The sequence below is a fragment of the Ambystoma mexicanum genome, chromosome 5q (genome assembly GCF_040938575.1).
Source record: "Ambystoma mexicanum isolate Mex_15411 chromosome 5q, UKY_AmexF1_1, whole genome shotgun sequence".
Classification (NCBI taxonomy): domain Eukaryota; kingdom Metazoa; phylum Chordata; class Amphibia; order Caudata; family Ambystomatidae; genus Ambystoma; species Ambystoma mexicanum.
In genome coordinates, this window is record NC_090933.1 from 456,736,961 (window position 1) to 456,751,902 (window position 14,942).

A 14,942-nucleotide genomic window follows, 5' to 3' on the forward strand; every position below is an offset into this window, starting at 1 on the left:
ACTGTGCCACGTCCTCCTTTCCAGGATGAGCCAGACTCGGACAACCATCTATCTCCCACATAGCTCGGGCTGTGCAGGCGTTGAGTGTTAGGGAGAATTCTCGGTTTAGGTTGAATTTCCTAACCTAGTGAGTCCCCCAGCAGCTTTGCTGGATTTCTGGAGTTTGTTTTTTCCATCCTGCCAAGAGTGAGACTCTTTTTCTCCCACTCTTGGACATGAATGTGTGTAATTCCTTTGAATGTCAATGTGTTCTATGGGCTATGGGGTCTTTTACTCCATAGGGTCTCATATGTTTTTCTATGTGTGTTACACCGCACCCTACGTGCCGTAACACTGGGGCATCCTAGTGGACCTCCACCATAGACTCCATACCCGGGGACTGACTACTGTCTCCCCGGGCATGTAAAGTCACCATTGGCTTTACTAGACCTAAATTTACTAACAGAACTAGTACAAACCATCTTATTGTGGACGTGCTAGTAGGGGTAATTCGATTACTCCTGGGTCTGTTACTCGAGGGGGCACTGTCCCGTCCCCCCTCGTCGAGTTTTGGCTGGTGGCAGTGGAAACTACTTGTTATGTTCGACCCCGAACATAACCCTATGGGATTCGTCCCATTGTTGGAGATTGATACTTTTCCTCGTTAATCTCTAACGTACCACCGGTCTACTTATCTTAAATAAGTTTATCGGATGGTATTTTCTGCCAGAACTCGGTTTTTAAAATGGCGTCTGTGTTCGTCTCTGTGACTCCTAAACCAAAGGTTGAGCCCTTTGTTCCACTTTTGGCGGTCCTCTGTACAGAGACCCTCCAAAGTGGTGCCATTCTGTCTGGGTTACCACAGGGGTGTGGGAGGGGCTTTAGGCACCCTGGACCGAGTTGCCTTGCCAACTCCGGTCGCACTCTGGTGTGATTGGCCCAAGTGGTGAGCCTCCCCGCTCACCACTTAGCAAGTGTTGATTGACAGCTAGGCTGAATGAATGGGGGTTATCTGCATAAAAGCAGGGCTTTTGGGACTGGATCTTCAGAAGTCGCCACAGGACCTAAGAATCCGACGAGGGTAACGCTGAGCCGACCTGCAACGACGACACCTCCGGTGGAGCCCTGCTGAACCGACTCACCATTTCCCGACGACAGAGGAGATCTCCCTGCCGGAGAGTCTCTTCCCCTGACTGGTGGGAACAACCAGTCCCCTTTGCTTTTTCTTCGCCTCAGGACGCGGTGGTCGAATTGCCAGTGCAGAGCACCCCTGCTACCGGATAGCCACTACCCCTGTACCACGACCAAAAGGTGGTGCCTTGTGACGGAGCACTCCGCGGCTGGTCTCTTCCCTGGTGGTGCACCGGACTTCACTTTTCTTCGATGACGAGATCATCTCTACTCTTGGCAAAGACCCGACGTGCATCCACCACCAGGAACAACTGCCCCCGCCAGAGCTGTCTCTCCACAACAAGGTACCGTGTCTGCCTGGCTTCCCTTTCTGCCGGATCGAGTGAGGTGTCTTAATCCTCTCCTTTCCGTTGGGTCGCCTTCAAGCTTTCTCACGTATTGTTCTGAACTAGTTCAAACTGCCGATAACAATTTGCTACAAAGACTCGAATGCATTTTCACTAGAGACTTTTGGGACGTATCGCCTTGCCTCTCTCCGAGTGGGCCTGGCCTCTGAACTTTAGGATCTATTGAGGTTCTTGCCTTCTTGCGTTGCATTTTTTCCGTGAAGTATTGAACTGTGTTGATTTCATAACCTGCTTATTTTTCTCTTGCGTCCTAACTGATATTAGAGTGCCATCTAGGTTGAGGTATACACCTCTGTCTGAAAATAAGTGATACCGGTAGAACCTAGACCTGTCGAAATATTGTTAGGGGGATTGATCGTTTTCTTCTTCGTAGAGTAATTGTGATTGAAGTGTTTGCCGTGATAGTGCCATAGTTTTTTTCATAGATGTTCCGTTATAAATAAATACCTTAATATCTTTACACTGAAGCCTTGTTACGTGTTTGCTTGTCTTACTGTGAAGGATTGTCCTATATTGTATACTCCACATACTGCTTAACTCTTCTTGAGAGAAGTCTGACTGCTCAGCCACAGCTACCAAGTGAATCTGTGTGGTACAGACTGCTACCAAGTGGGTTTACTGCCAAACACCTGTAGTCCTAAATCTTTTGCAGTGGTCCCAGAGGGAACTGCACAGGTTTCTGCCTAACACTGGTGTACAGCGGTGGGATTTGTATCGAGTATACAGTTTAGAGTGCTTTTCGACACTTTAGGACAACTAACCACAAAGCTTAGCACTAAAAAGCAACTTTCAAAAACATGTCTACGATGGAAACTTACAGTCAAGAATCCTTGTCAGGTAAAAATACTGAGAGTTTGCGAGGTCTCTGTAGGCAAGAGAATCTTTTTGTAAGAGGCAAGAAATTAGAACTAATAGAGAGATTGCTGGCGAACCAAAGTCTGGGTACTGGTTCAGAGGAACCAATTTCTCCAGCAACTGTAGATAACAGTGATGGTGTTGATCTGAATCCTAATTCTGATGATAGCGATGAAGAGGCTGACGGGGACGGAGAGGCTAACGAAACTGTCTCCCCTGCTCCTCTACCTGCCTTACCAGCTGTACCTACGGGGCCCATACCAGGTCCCACAAGTAACCCTGCTTATTTTGAACTTGAAAAAATGAAGCTCGAATTAGAATACAAACAGTTCTTGGCTCAATCTGAACGAAACCAAGAGCTCGAGTTCAGACGGATGAATGCCCAGGCTGAGCAGAAGCAAGCTGAGTTAAGACTCAGGGAAATAGAACTTAATCACGAATTAGAGATGAAAAAGTTGTCTATCGAAAATGCTTCTCTCTCCTCTGGTTCCTCTAGGAGCTCCAGTCCCAAAAGACCCCGGATGCCGAAGGAATTAGTGGGTATGTATGAACCGAGATTGGATGTGTTGGATTGGTTAAAACTGTTTGAGTACAATCATGGGCTCCAGAACATCACCGGGAATGATTTACTTCCCTGGTTGTTCTCTAGGCTCCCTCCTGTTGCGAATGATATGGTAATGGAGTTGGGGGAGGCGGATAAGACGGATTACGAAAGTGTGAAACTAGCTTTAATAGCTAGATTCGGGAAGACCCCTTCCCAGTATCTTAAGAGGTTTAGAACCCTCAAAAAGCATGATGGTACCCCTTGGGCTACCTGGGTGAGTGAAGGGTTGAAAAACTTAGAGGGATGGATTAAGGGTTACAAAGTGAACACTTATGAGGGTATGAAGAATCTTTTTATGTTGGAGTCGATTTATGATGCCTGTTCTCCGGAGCTCAGACAGCACTTGGCTGATTCGAAGGAATTGGATTCCCGGACGCTAGCTAAGGCTGCTGACTTGTGGGTTGCCAACAGGGCTACTCATAAGGATTCTGGGGCAAATCAGAAAAAGGATGAGGGAAAACAGCCTAAAAAAGACTCAAAAGAGAATTCGAATAACTCAAATTCCAAGGAGGGCCCCAAACAAAACCAGAAGGGTAAGCCACCGGGAAAACCACAGCAGAATAGTGCGTCTTCTGGTGCCAAACCGGAAGGAGGTCAGAACAAGCAACCATTCCAAAAGGCGTTCGGTAAATGCTTTGTTTGTGGCTCGACTGACCACGTGAAAGGAGATCCCAGATGTAAGGGTAAACCTCCAGGGGTCCAGCTTGTCTCTTTAGCCTTCGCTCCAGAGGAGGAAGTCCAAATGGCAAGTGGAAACTTTCTACTGTTAGCTGACAAACCCATTGGTGTCTCAGCCAGCGTTTCTTTAGTCTCTCTTCGGTTGTGGGAACAACAGAATTTAGATGTCTATAATTCTATCCCCGATAATACTAAAGAGTATTATAAGGACAGTGTCCCGGTGAATGGTCAGAAGACTCCTGCCATTAGGGACACTGGGGCCAGCATAACTGTGGTGGATAAATCATTTTTTCAGGCTGAGGATGTTGCAAAGGCACCCAAACGCCTCACCAAGTTAGCTGGAGGGCCTGTGCAGATGCTTCCCCAATTATCAGTTCTCATCCAGTGTAACGACATGACTGTAAAGATACCTGTCAGCATACAGAGTGAGGTACCAGGACGCGTACTGTTGGGTAACGATTTGAAAACTCTCGGAGTTGTATCGCATACTCCCAGACCTCCTAGTAAACGGTTACAGGAGCTTACCAGACCCGCAAGAGAGAGGACCATGCGCGGTACTCTCCAGGAGATGATGAAGAAAGAGATCACTCCTGCTCCACTAGAATTGTCGGCAGCTGTCTCCAAGAAATCAGAAGCGAAAGGGAAACCTAAGACTTCTATCCCGAAACCAGCAGCCAGCATTTCAGTGCAGCCAACACGGACTTCCCCGCGGTTGTCCAAAGTTACACCCGTTACTCCACCTCCAGCTGAGGCTGAGAGGGAGGTACAACCCTGTGTGGTAGAATTAGACTCTGAGGAAGAGCTAATGGAAGGCCAGTAACTCATTGGAGATCTGGATCCTGTTGACCATCCTGAGCTGCAGTATTTACTGACAGAAGGTGGACCCAGCAGGGCAGAATTCAGTAAGGGACAGAGAGAATGTCCAACTCTGGAAGGTCTTCGCCACCAGGCAGAAGCTCAGGCTGAAGGGCAAGAGCCTGGGAAACACAGGTTGCATTGGGAAGATGGCCTCTTCTACAGTGAACCGACCGAGTCTGCACCTGGAGACTACAAACGACTTGTAGTACCCCAGGAGAACAGACCACAGTTCTTGCAGTTAGCCCACGAGATTCCTTTGGCTGGTCACTTGAGTTTCAAGAAGACTAAGGAAAGGCTCTCTCTCTACTTCTATTGGCCAAAGATGGGGGCCGAAGTAGAAAAACACTGCAGGAACTGCCACACCTGCCAGACCTCTGGTAAGGTTGGCTCCAAGAATGTGGCACCTTTAGTGCCTCTCCCAGTTGTGGGAGTCCCATTTGAGAGAGTAGGGATTGACATTGTTGGTCCCCTTGATCCTCCAACCTCCTCAGGCAACAGGTTTATACTTGTTGTAGTAGACCATGCTACTAGGTATCCTGAGGCCATTCCTATGAGGACTGTTACAGCTCCGGCTGTGGCTAAGGCCCTCCTTGGTATTTTTACTAGGGTCGGGTTTCCTAAGGAAGTAATCTCTGACAGGGGGTCAAACTTTATGTCCCACTACATGAAAGCCATGTGGAAAACCTGTGGAGTTACTTACAAGTTCTCAACGGCCTACCACCCCCAAACCAATGGGTTGGTAGAACCGTTCAACCGAACCATGAAGAGCATGATAGATGCTTTAGAAGAACCGCTTAAGCATAAGTGGGACCTTCTACTGCCATGCCTTCTCTTTGCTTATAGAGAAGTCCCTCAGGAGGGAGTAGGATACTCTCCGTTTGAACTTCTCTATGGTCATTCCGTCAGAGGTACTTTGGCCCTGATTAAGGAGGGGTTGGAGAGTGCTCCTTCACCCAAGCCAGTCAGAGTTACTGACTACATGATAGGTCTCCGGAGGAGAATGTCGCACATGATGACAGAAGCAAGCGATAACTTGAAAGCTGGACAAGCATTGGTCAAGCACTGGCACGATCAAAAGGCTAACATGGTTGAGTTCGCTCAAGACCAGCTTGTTCTCTTTATGATCCCAACAAGGCAGAGGGCCTTGCAAGATAAATGGATGGGACCCTTCAGAGTTGTGGGTAAACTCGGAGAGGTTAACTATCTGGTGGACTTGGGCAATCCCAAGGAGGCTCCGACCGTCTTCCACACCAACCGCCTCAAAGCGTATGTCTCATGACCTGATGTAGGAGCATTGCTTCTAGCATCATCCGAGGAAGAAGAAGAGAGTGAAGCTCTTCCGGATCTCCTCAGAGGCTTACCTTTGGACGAACAAATTGAAGGAGTAAATCTCTCCTCCAATCCGATACCCGAGCAACAAGAAGAGTGCAAATCTATGTTGAATCAGTTTGCCTCTCTGTTCTCGCTATCACCAGGCTTGACCCCTTGTGGCCAGCATGACATACTCACTGGTGACTGTCTGCCAGTCAAAAGCAGAGGATACAGAATGTCAGAAAACGTACGAACCCACATCAAAGGTGAGGTCAGCAAGATGCTTGTTCTCGGGGTAATAGAGCCCTCTACTAGTCCATGGTCTAGCCCAGTTGTGTTAGTACCAAAGGCCGGATCTAAAGAGCTTAGATTCTGCGTGGATTATAGAGCTCTTAATGCAGTCACCAAGACTGATGCCCACCCTTTGCCAAGAACAGATGAGTTGGTGGATAAACTTGGCGCCGCCAAGTTCCTCAGCACATTTGACTTAACGTCAGGTTATTGGCAAATAGCTCTGACAGACCATGCCAAGGAGAAAACTGCATTTTCTACCCCCGTTGGCTTATACCAGTTTAAGGTAATGCCTTTCGGATTGAAGAATGCACCTGCTACGTTTCAACGGATGGTAGACCAGGTTCAAAATGGGATGGAGGACTTCTGCATGGCATACTTTGATGACATCACAGTCTTCAGCAATTCCTGGGAAGAACATGTAACCCACCTGAGAGATGTTTTGCAGGCTCTTGGACGAGCCAATCTGACCATAAAGGCGAGTAAATGCCAAATTGGACAGAGTAAGGTAGTCTATCTTGGACATGAGGTAGGAGGTGGAGAAATAAGGCCTTTGCTCAGTAAGATTGAAGCTGTGCAAAATTGGACAACACCTACTACTGAAACCCAAGTGAGAGCCTTCCTAGGCCTCACTGGGTACTACAGGAATTTCATAGAGAACTATGGGACCATAGCTTCTCCACTGAATGTCATCTCCTCGCCCAAATTTCCTAAAAAGGTTAAGTGGAACGAGGAGTGCAATCAGGCTTTTGAAAACCTGAAAAAGGCTCTTTGCCAAGCCCCAGTACTCAGAGCTCCTGATTACCGCCAACACTTCATTGTGCAGACAGATGCTTCAAATGTAGGGATAGGTGCCGTACTCAGTCAACTGGATGGGAAAGGTAGGGAGCACCCCGTTTGCTTCATCAGCCGCAAGCTGAAGGATCCTGAAACAAGGTGGGCAACCATCGAAAGAGAGTGCTTTGCTATCGTGTGGGCACTGAAGAAGTTTAGGCCGTACTTGTATGGTTCTACTTTTGTCATTCAGACTGACCACCAACCCTTGATGTGGTTAATGCAAATGAAAGGGGAAAACCCAAAACTATTGAGATGGTCGATCTGCCTGCAAGGGTTTGATTTCACCATTGAGCACAGGTCAGGATGTCACCACCAAAATGCTGATGGTCTCTCTAGGATGTATGTCATCGACTAGAGGTATGAGATTCATCCAGGAGTGGATTAAATCCTCCTGTCCCTTAGTCTGGGGGGGGGCGAGTGTTAGGGAGAATTCTCTGTTTAGGCTGAATTTCCTAACCTAGTGAGTCCCCCAGCAGCTTTGCTGGATTTCTGGAGTTTGTTTTTTCCATCCTGCCAAGAGTGAGACTCTTTTTCTCCCACTCTTGCACATGAATGTGTGTAATTCCTTTGAATGTCAATGTGTTCTATGGGCTATGGGGTCTTTTACTCCATAGGGTCTCATATGTTTTTCTATGTGTGTTACACCGCACCCTACGTGCCGTAACACTGGGGCGTCCTAGTGGACCTCCACCATAGACTCCATACCCGGGGACTGACTACTGTCTCCCCGGGCATGTAAAGTCACCATTGGCTTTACTAGACCTAAATTTACTAACAGAACTAGTACAAGCCATCTTATTGTGGACGTGCTAGTAGGGGTAATTCGAGTACTCCTGGGTCTGTTACTCGAGGGGGCACTGTCCCGTCCCCCCTCGTCGAGTTTTGGCTGGTGGCAGTGGAAACTAATTGTTATGTTTGACCCCGAACATAACCCTATGGGATTCGTCCCATTGTTGGAGATTGATACTTTTCCTCGTTAATCTCTAACGTACCACCGGTCTACTTATCTTAAATAAGTTTATCGGATGGTATTTTCTGCCAGAACTCGGTTTTTAAAATGGCGTCTGTGTTTGTCTCTGTGACTCCTAAACCAAAGGTTGAGCCCTTTGTTCCACTTTTGGCGGGCCTCTGTACAGAGACCCTCCAAAGTGGTGTCATTCTGTCTGGGTTACCACAGGGGTGTGGGAGGGGGTTTAGGCACCCTGGACCGAGTCGCCTTGCCAACTCCGGTCGCACTCTGGTGTGATTGGCCCAAGTGGTGAGCCTCCCCGCTCACCACTTAGCAAGTGTTGATTGACAGCTAGGCTGAATGAATGGGGGTTTTCTGCATAAAAGCAGGGCTTTTGGGACTGGCTCTTCAGAAGTCGCCACAGGACCTAAGAATCCGACGAGGGTAACGCTGAGCCGACCTGCAACGACGACACCTCCGGTGGAGCCCTGCTGAACTGACTCACCATTTCCCGAAGACAGAGGAGATCTCGCTGCCGGAGAGTCTCTTCCCCTGACTGGTGGGAGCAACCAGTCCCCTTTGCTTTTTCTTCGCCTCAGTACGCGGTGGTCGAATTGCCAAAGCAGAGCACCCCGGCAACCGGATAGCCACTACCCCTGTACTGCGACCAAAAGGTGGTGCCTTGTGACGGAGCACTCCGCGGCTGGTCTCTTCCCTGGTGGTGCACCGGACTTCACTTTTCTTCGACGACGAGATCATCTGTACTCTTGGCAAAGACCCGACGTGCATCCACCACCAGGAACAACTGCCCCCGCCGGAGCTGTCTCTCCACAACAAGGTACCGTGTCCGCCTGGCTTCCCTTTCTGCCGGATCGAGTGAGGTGTCTTAATCCTCTCCTTTCCGTTGGGTCGCCTTCAAGCTTTCTCACGTATTGTTCTGAACTAGTTCAAACTGCCGATAACAATTTGCTACAAAGACTCGAACGCATTTTCACTAGAGACTTTTGGGACATATCGCCTTGCCTCTCTCCGAGTGGGCCTGGCCTCTGAACTTTATGACCTATTGTGGTTCTTGCCTTCTTGCCTTGCATTTTTCCCGTGAAGTATTGAACTGTGTTGATTTTGTAACCTGCTTATTTTTCTCTCCCGTCCTAACTGATATTAGAGTGCCATCTAGGTTGAGGTATACAGCTCTGTCTGAAAATAAGTGATACCGGTAGAACCTAGACTTGTCGAAATATTGTTAGGGGGATTGATCGTTTTCTTCTTCGTAGAGTAATTGTGATTGAAGTGTTTGCCGTGATAGTGCCATAGTGTTTTTCATAGATGTTCTGTTATAAATAAATACCTTAATATCTTTACACTGAAGCCTTGTTACGTGTTTGCTTGTCTTACTGTGAAGGATTGTCCTATATTGTATACTCCACATACTGCTTAACTCTTCTTGAGAGAAGTCTGACTGCTCAGCCACAGCTACCAAGTGAATCTGTGTGGTACAGACTGCTACCAAGTGGGTTTACTGCCAAACAACTGTAGTCCTATATCTTTTGCAGTGGTCCCAGAGGGAACTGCACAGGTTTCCGCCTAACATTGAGCCCATGGAGTTTTTTTTTTTGGCTCAGCATCATCGCATGTGGGTGTTGAGCAGCACCCTGTATCTCCCCCCTCCTGGGTGCCTCACCTCCCCCCGGGTCGTATGTGGCCATTTTTGATTTTTCTTTTAGTTTAGTTAGTTAAGTTTCTGTTTGATAGTTAGTTTAATTAGGTAATGTAGGTTTTTCATAGTTAGTGTAATTAGTTAATATAGTTTAGAATTGCTTGTCTATTGTGCTTTCATGTGACGGTGCAGTGCTTTGTGGCTTTTGAAGGCATCCACTGTCTGTTCCAGCTGGGCCCTTCAGGCTTGTCTTGTGTATGGGTTTGCTTCTTGGGGTCCTTGACTCACATATGCCACTCCTGCCTCCCTTATCCATGGGCTCGCAAGGATGGTTCGGTGTGAAAGCCTATTGCACAAGGGCTTTGGACTGTCATATCTGTGGCATGTCTGGTGTTGACACCCCTAGGGGGGATGATTGCGGTGTTATTGTCCACTGTTCAGCTTTTGCTAGATGGGGTGTTTCATGATTATTGTGTACATTCATTGCTATGCATTGTGTAGTATGTTTCTTATCTTTACTGTACACGTGCTTGTTGCAATTCATGCCGTAGATAGTGTGTTCCACACTTTGGATGTGAAAGACGGACTGATGGTGTGATTTCTGATGTAAGTCTCTGACATGGTCCAGTAATGAGGTGCCTGAAGAGACACACACAGATGACTTTAAAGCATTAATCATGTGTTTCATGCCCTTTCTGCAGGGGGGTGAGCCTCCAGACCACCTTTGCCAGCAGATATGGCCCATTGGAAGTCTGAATTCTGGACACGTTTGTTGGTGCCCACATGCACATGTGTGCACAAGCAGAGGCACAGGGATTGCAGACCTACATCCTAGAACTGCTGACGTGTTCCAAGGAACTCCAGGCAAGGTGAGCAGCACAGGGGGGCCACAACACAGCAAAGCTTGCACCAGGCGAGTTGCACATGCAGGCTTAGTAACAGCACTGAGGGTGAGCTCGGACGAATATTGGTGTTGAAGCACACAATACAGCTCAGATGTGTTGGTGGACTGATGGCTGTTGATTGTAAGGTTGTCTGGGGCACATGCATGGGCAGTGGCACATACCCTCCGGTACACCAAGGTCCATCGAGGCACTTGTATCAACCATGTAGCCTTCCGAGACATGGAAAGGGGCAGTTCACAGGGACATACAGCAAGGGACATACTCGGGTGCAGTGCATTTCATTTCCATGTAGATTTTGAAACATGCACTACCTACTTTGTTTTGGTCATGGTGGAACACGACTTGTTCTGAAGTCATGCCTTGCTATATGGGTCTGTCTGCTTACCCAGGGAACATTGCATGTTGTGTGAATTGTGACACGTTGGTGTTCCATTTGCCACGCACCCACCGGCGGCTGACTTACTGCATTGACTGTGTATGACCCATCACAGGGGTAATTTTACATATGGGTACGAAGCATCTACACCAGATTGTCTGTTTGTAGAGTAGTTTGTTGCTATGGGGCATATTTGGTGGTGTGTTTTTGTGTTATGGGCACGGACAGATTATTAACTGTGGCTCTCTTTGCAGCATTGAAGTGCTCCTGTAACCGGACCTGAGAGTGCGCAGGCAGGAGGCCAGCACTCAAAACCAGAGCTAAGCGTCTTGTTGTTTTTCTTTGAAACTGCTCTGCATAGGCTTGCTGAGGGGTGCACTTATGCATGGATAAATGTGTAATTCAATTTGGTATGTTTGTTTTCCCCTAATCACCCGGAGTCCTATCCAATTTTAAACCCTGTACCCTGTACTCAGTGTTCCTGCTTCCTGTACCTATCCAAGCAACGTTCCATAACCCTCTTTCCCGCTAGGGTTGCGGATGCCTGTGTAAGCTCCAAACTTGCAGGTGCCAAAACCCTAGAGGGGGTGGTTGGTTCGTGCCACTCCTAAGCCTGGACTACAGAAGGCCATGACAATGATGTCCAAGTTTGTTCGGATTGTGTATGTGTTCATGCAGGTAGTACATTTTCGTGCATTCCCTACTTTCATGTGTCATTCCTCCTCCCCTCTCCTGCCACTCATTCCAGTTATCCAGTGTGCCAACACCTGTCCCGACTGCATATCCCTGACCCTCCTTCCCCACCAGGGTCTCAGAGGCCTGTGTGAGTTTGACCTTGCAGGCACACGGGCCACGGTGGGGGTGGTTGTTTCGTGCCACTCCTGCGCCTGTACACGGGACCTGTGACAGTACACATCCGTTCATGGTGCATCATTCTATGTTATGTACCACACATGGTTCACATCCTGTTGTGACATTGTTTTACTGTGCTACCTTGGTTGTTACATCATTGTGGTAGTACTTGGCCTTTGTGAGGTACTGCTACGTCAAGTCATCTATTGGAGGGTGTTCTGGTTCATTTTTCTGGCTTGGATTTTGTGATTTTGCAAATGAGGGTGGACTCTGAGGGTGCAGGCACCTTTTTACACACAAGGTGGGAGATGATGACGAAGGGGAAGGGTGATCATGTGGCCAGGTGAAATTGAGAGTTGAAGGCTCCATGACCCAGGTGCAGTTGTTCAGTGGGTCATGGTCATTTGTGACGGAGGGGGGGTGTTTTGTTGTTGATAGTTGCCTTGTCCTGCAGTGTGATGGGAACCCTGACATTGTAATTGTGGTATCCTATGTACATGTTGTGTTCTGCTGATCAATGCCTGTTCGTGTGTTGTGTTTACCTTTCAGGTGTGAGGGGATAGTTGTGGTTTGACATGCTGGGGTGTACACATGGTGAATGTTCACATGTGATGTGTAGAGGACACTGATGGTCACTTGATTGCACATGCATATGTTGAGTGCATGTCCTTACTAACCCACACACTTGCACTATGATGCACTACATGTACAACCACCCTTGGATATCCACGTGTACACTCTGTTTGCCTTCTGGTGCCCACTGTGTCCCTGCAGCACATGTTCTGTGACCAATTATGGATCCTGTACATGCCTAATTTGCTTTTTGATGTGGTTTGTCGCTTAGATGTGATGCTCAGGGTGTGCATCACACACAATAGCTGTTCACTGTGCTGTGCGCTGAGCAGTGTGTTGCAGGAGTTGGACACAGCACACAGAAGCTGCAGTGTTGATTTTGCAATGCACAATGTGCATGTAGACAGGCATTCATTGTTATGTTACGTCTACAACTTTTGTAATGCATTTGGGATTGACTTTGGGTGGGAGGTTGTTGGTCAGTCATTTCATCTGATTCCATGTCACGCATCATTGTCTGATGCCACTGTACATTTTTGACATGGCAATGTGTACCTTATTGGTATTGTGTTGGTGTATGGCTATTGCTTGCCATGTCATGTTGTGGTTTGGGAGGGTTTGAGTGACATAACAGTGATGGTCATGGCCTGTTTTGCAGGTGTGTGTGATTCACACCTTGCATGTCAGGGTCATCCGCTTCTCAAAGCAACTAGCTGGGGGTAGATCTCTCTCCGCGGCAGGGGCCTCCCTCTGGAACAGCCTTCCTGCCTCACTGGAACTTGAGGAGAACCATCTCCGGTTCCGGAAGCACCTCAAGACCTTCCTCTTTGCTTCTGCTTTCTCTCTCCCTCTCCCTTGCTAAATTCTTCACTGGAACTGCACTGGATCTGCAACTGGGCCACTCTCATCGACCTCGGTCCCTGGCCCAGCCACTCTCCACTTGCACTGCCTCCCTGGCATCCCCTGCACTGCGGGACTGTCTCTCTATCCCTACCGCCTCCCCTTCCCAGCACTTGTCTGCACTTACCTTTGCAGTTGCCACCAGCTGGCCTATTTATTTGTTTTTTATTCTACTTACCCTGTACTGCACTCCCCCCCACCCCTTCCCCTTGCACTTTTCCCTTCCCCCTACCCCTGCACTTGCACAATCTAAATGACACCTGGCCTAGTAGTATTGTTGTCTGTCTTCCCTTGTTCCCCCCTCCCTGCCTCGTCGCACCTTGAAACACTTGTGTATAGGCACGTTACAAATGCCATATCATGTCATGTCATATGTGTGCCTTTTGGTCACACAGGATAGCTTTTGTTTAAGTAGCTAGGGATGCAGACAATGTGGCACTTCCATGGCAACTATCTCAGGGTGGTAGGGTTGTGACAGTTGACTGTCTCTTTGTCATCATCGATTGTCACCTGGTATGTGCCTGGCCTGTGTGCACTCCGCAGGGGTGGGAGTTCAGGTGAAAAATGTGGCCACAAGCTGGGTCCGGGCTTCCTCGCCACGTGCCCTGTCCGCTCCCATGGGCAGCGCCTGTGGTTGGGGATGTGGGGGCACCACCATGTCCACCGGTACGCCCTGCTGTGTTGCAACATTGTGCAGGACACATGCTGCCACAATGATCCTGCACACTACTGGGGGTGCATAGAGTAGCTGCCCGCCAGAGCGGTCAAGAGAGCGGAAACGTGACTTGAGCACTCCGAATGTGCGCTCCACTATGGCCCTGGTTGCAATATGGGCGGCGTTGTATCTTACCTGGGGTGGTGTGGTGGGGTTCCAGATTGGCGTCATCATGTGGTTGCTCAGAGGGTAGGCACTGTCCCCTGGGGAGGTGTAAATGGTTGTGATTATTGGGGTTTGTGTATTTGTGTGTGTGTGTGTGTGTGTGACCTGCATGCATGTGCAAGGGCATTTGTACTCACCTAGGAGCCAGGTGTCGCCATGCTGCCCAGCTTCCAGGGCCCGGCTCAGGGCGGACATTCTGTATATGAAACTGTCATGGGTGGAGCCAGGGTAGTTTGCATAGACAGAGGTGATGATTCCCTTTGCATCGCATACCACCTGTACATTGATGGAATGCCAGTGCTTGCGGTTTCGGTAGATGTGCTCAGTGGCCCTAGGTGGACGTAGGGCCACATGGGTGCAATCTATGGCACCGAGCACTTTGGGGAAGTGTGCCACCCTGAAAAAATCCAGGACAACGGCCTGCCTTTTTGCGGGTGTTCTGGGCATGTATATGTGCCTGCGGACTGAGGGGCGCGCTGTCTTGATTGCCAGTACCTGGTGTAGGCAGCGTGACTGCGTGGCCTGTGAGACCACTATGGCAGTAGTCCGCTGAAATGACCCAGTGGCCAAGAAATGCAGGACATTGAGCACCTTCTCCAAGGGGCTCAATGCTTGGGAGCAAAGGGTGGGGGATGTAAGGTCATCTTCCCACTCCCTGACCAGGTCTAGGATGATATGGGGTGGAAACGTATACCTGCCGTAGACCTGGTCGTCAGGCATCCCAAAAAGGCTTGCCCGTGGTGCGAAAATGCATGCCCTGGCTATTCTCCTTCTCCTGCGGTGTCCCACGATCAGTGCTGCGAAAAATGGGGCGTTCATCGTAGCTGTATATACGTGTTTGTTGTTTGCGCGCACTTATATACTGTGCGCGGGGACTCTTCCGCCTGCCTTCGTGTGGC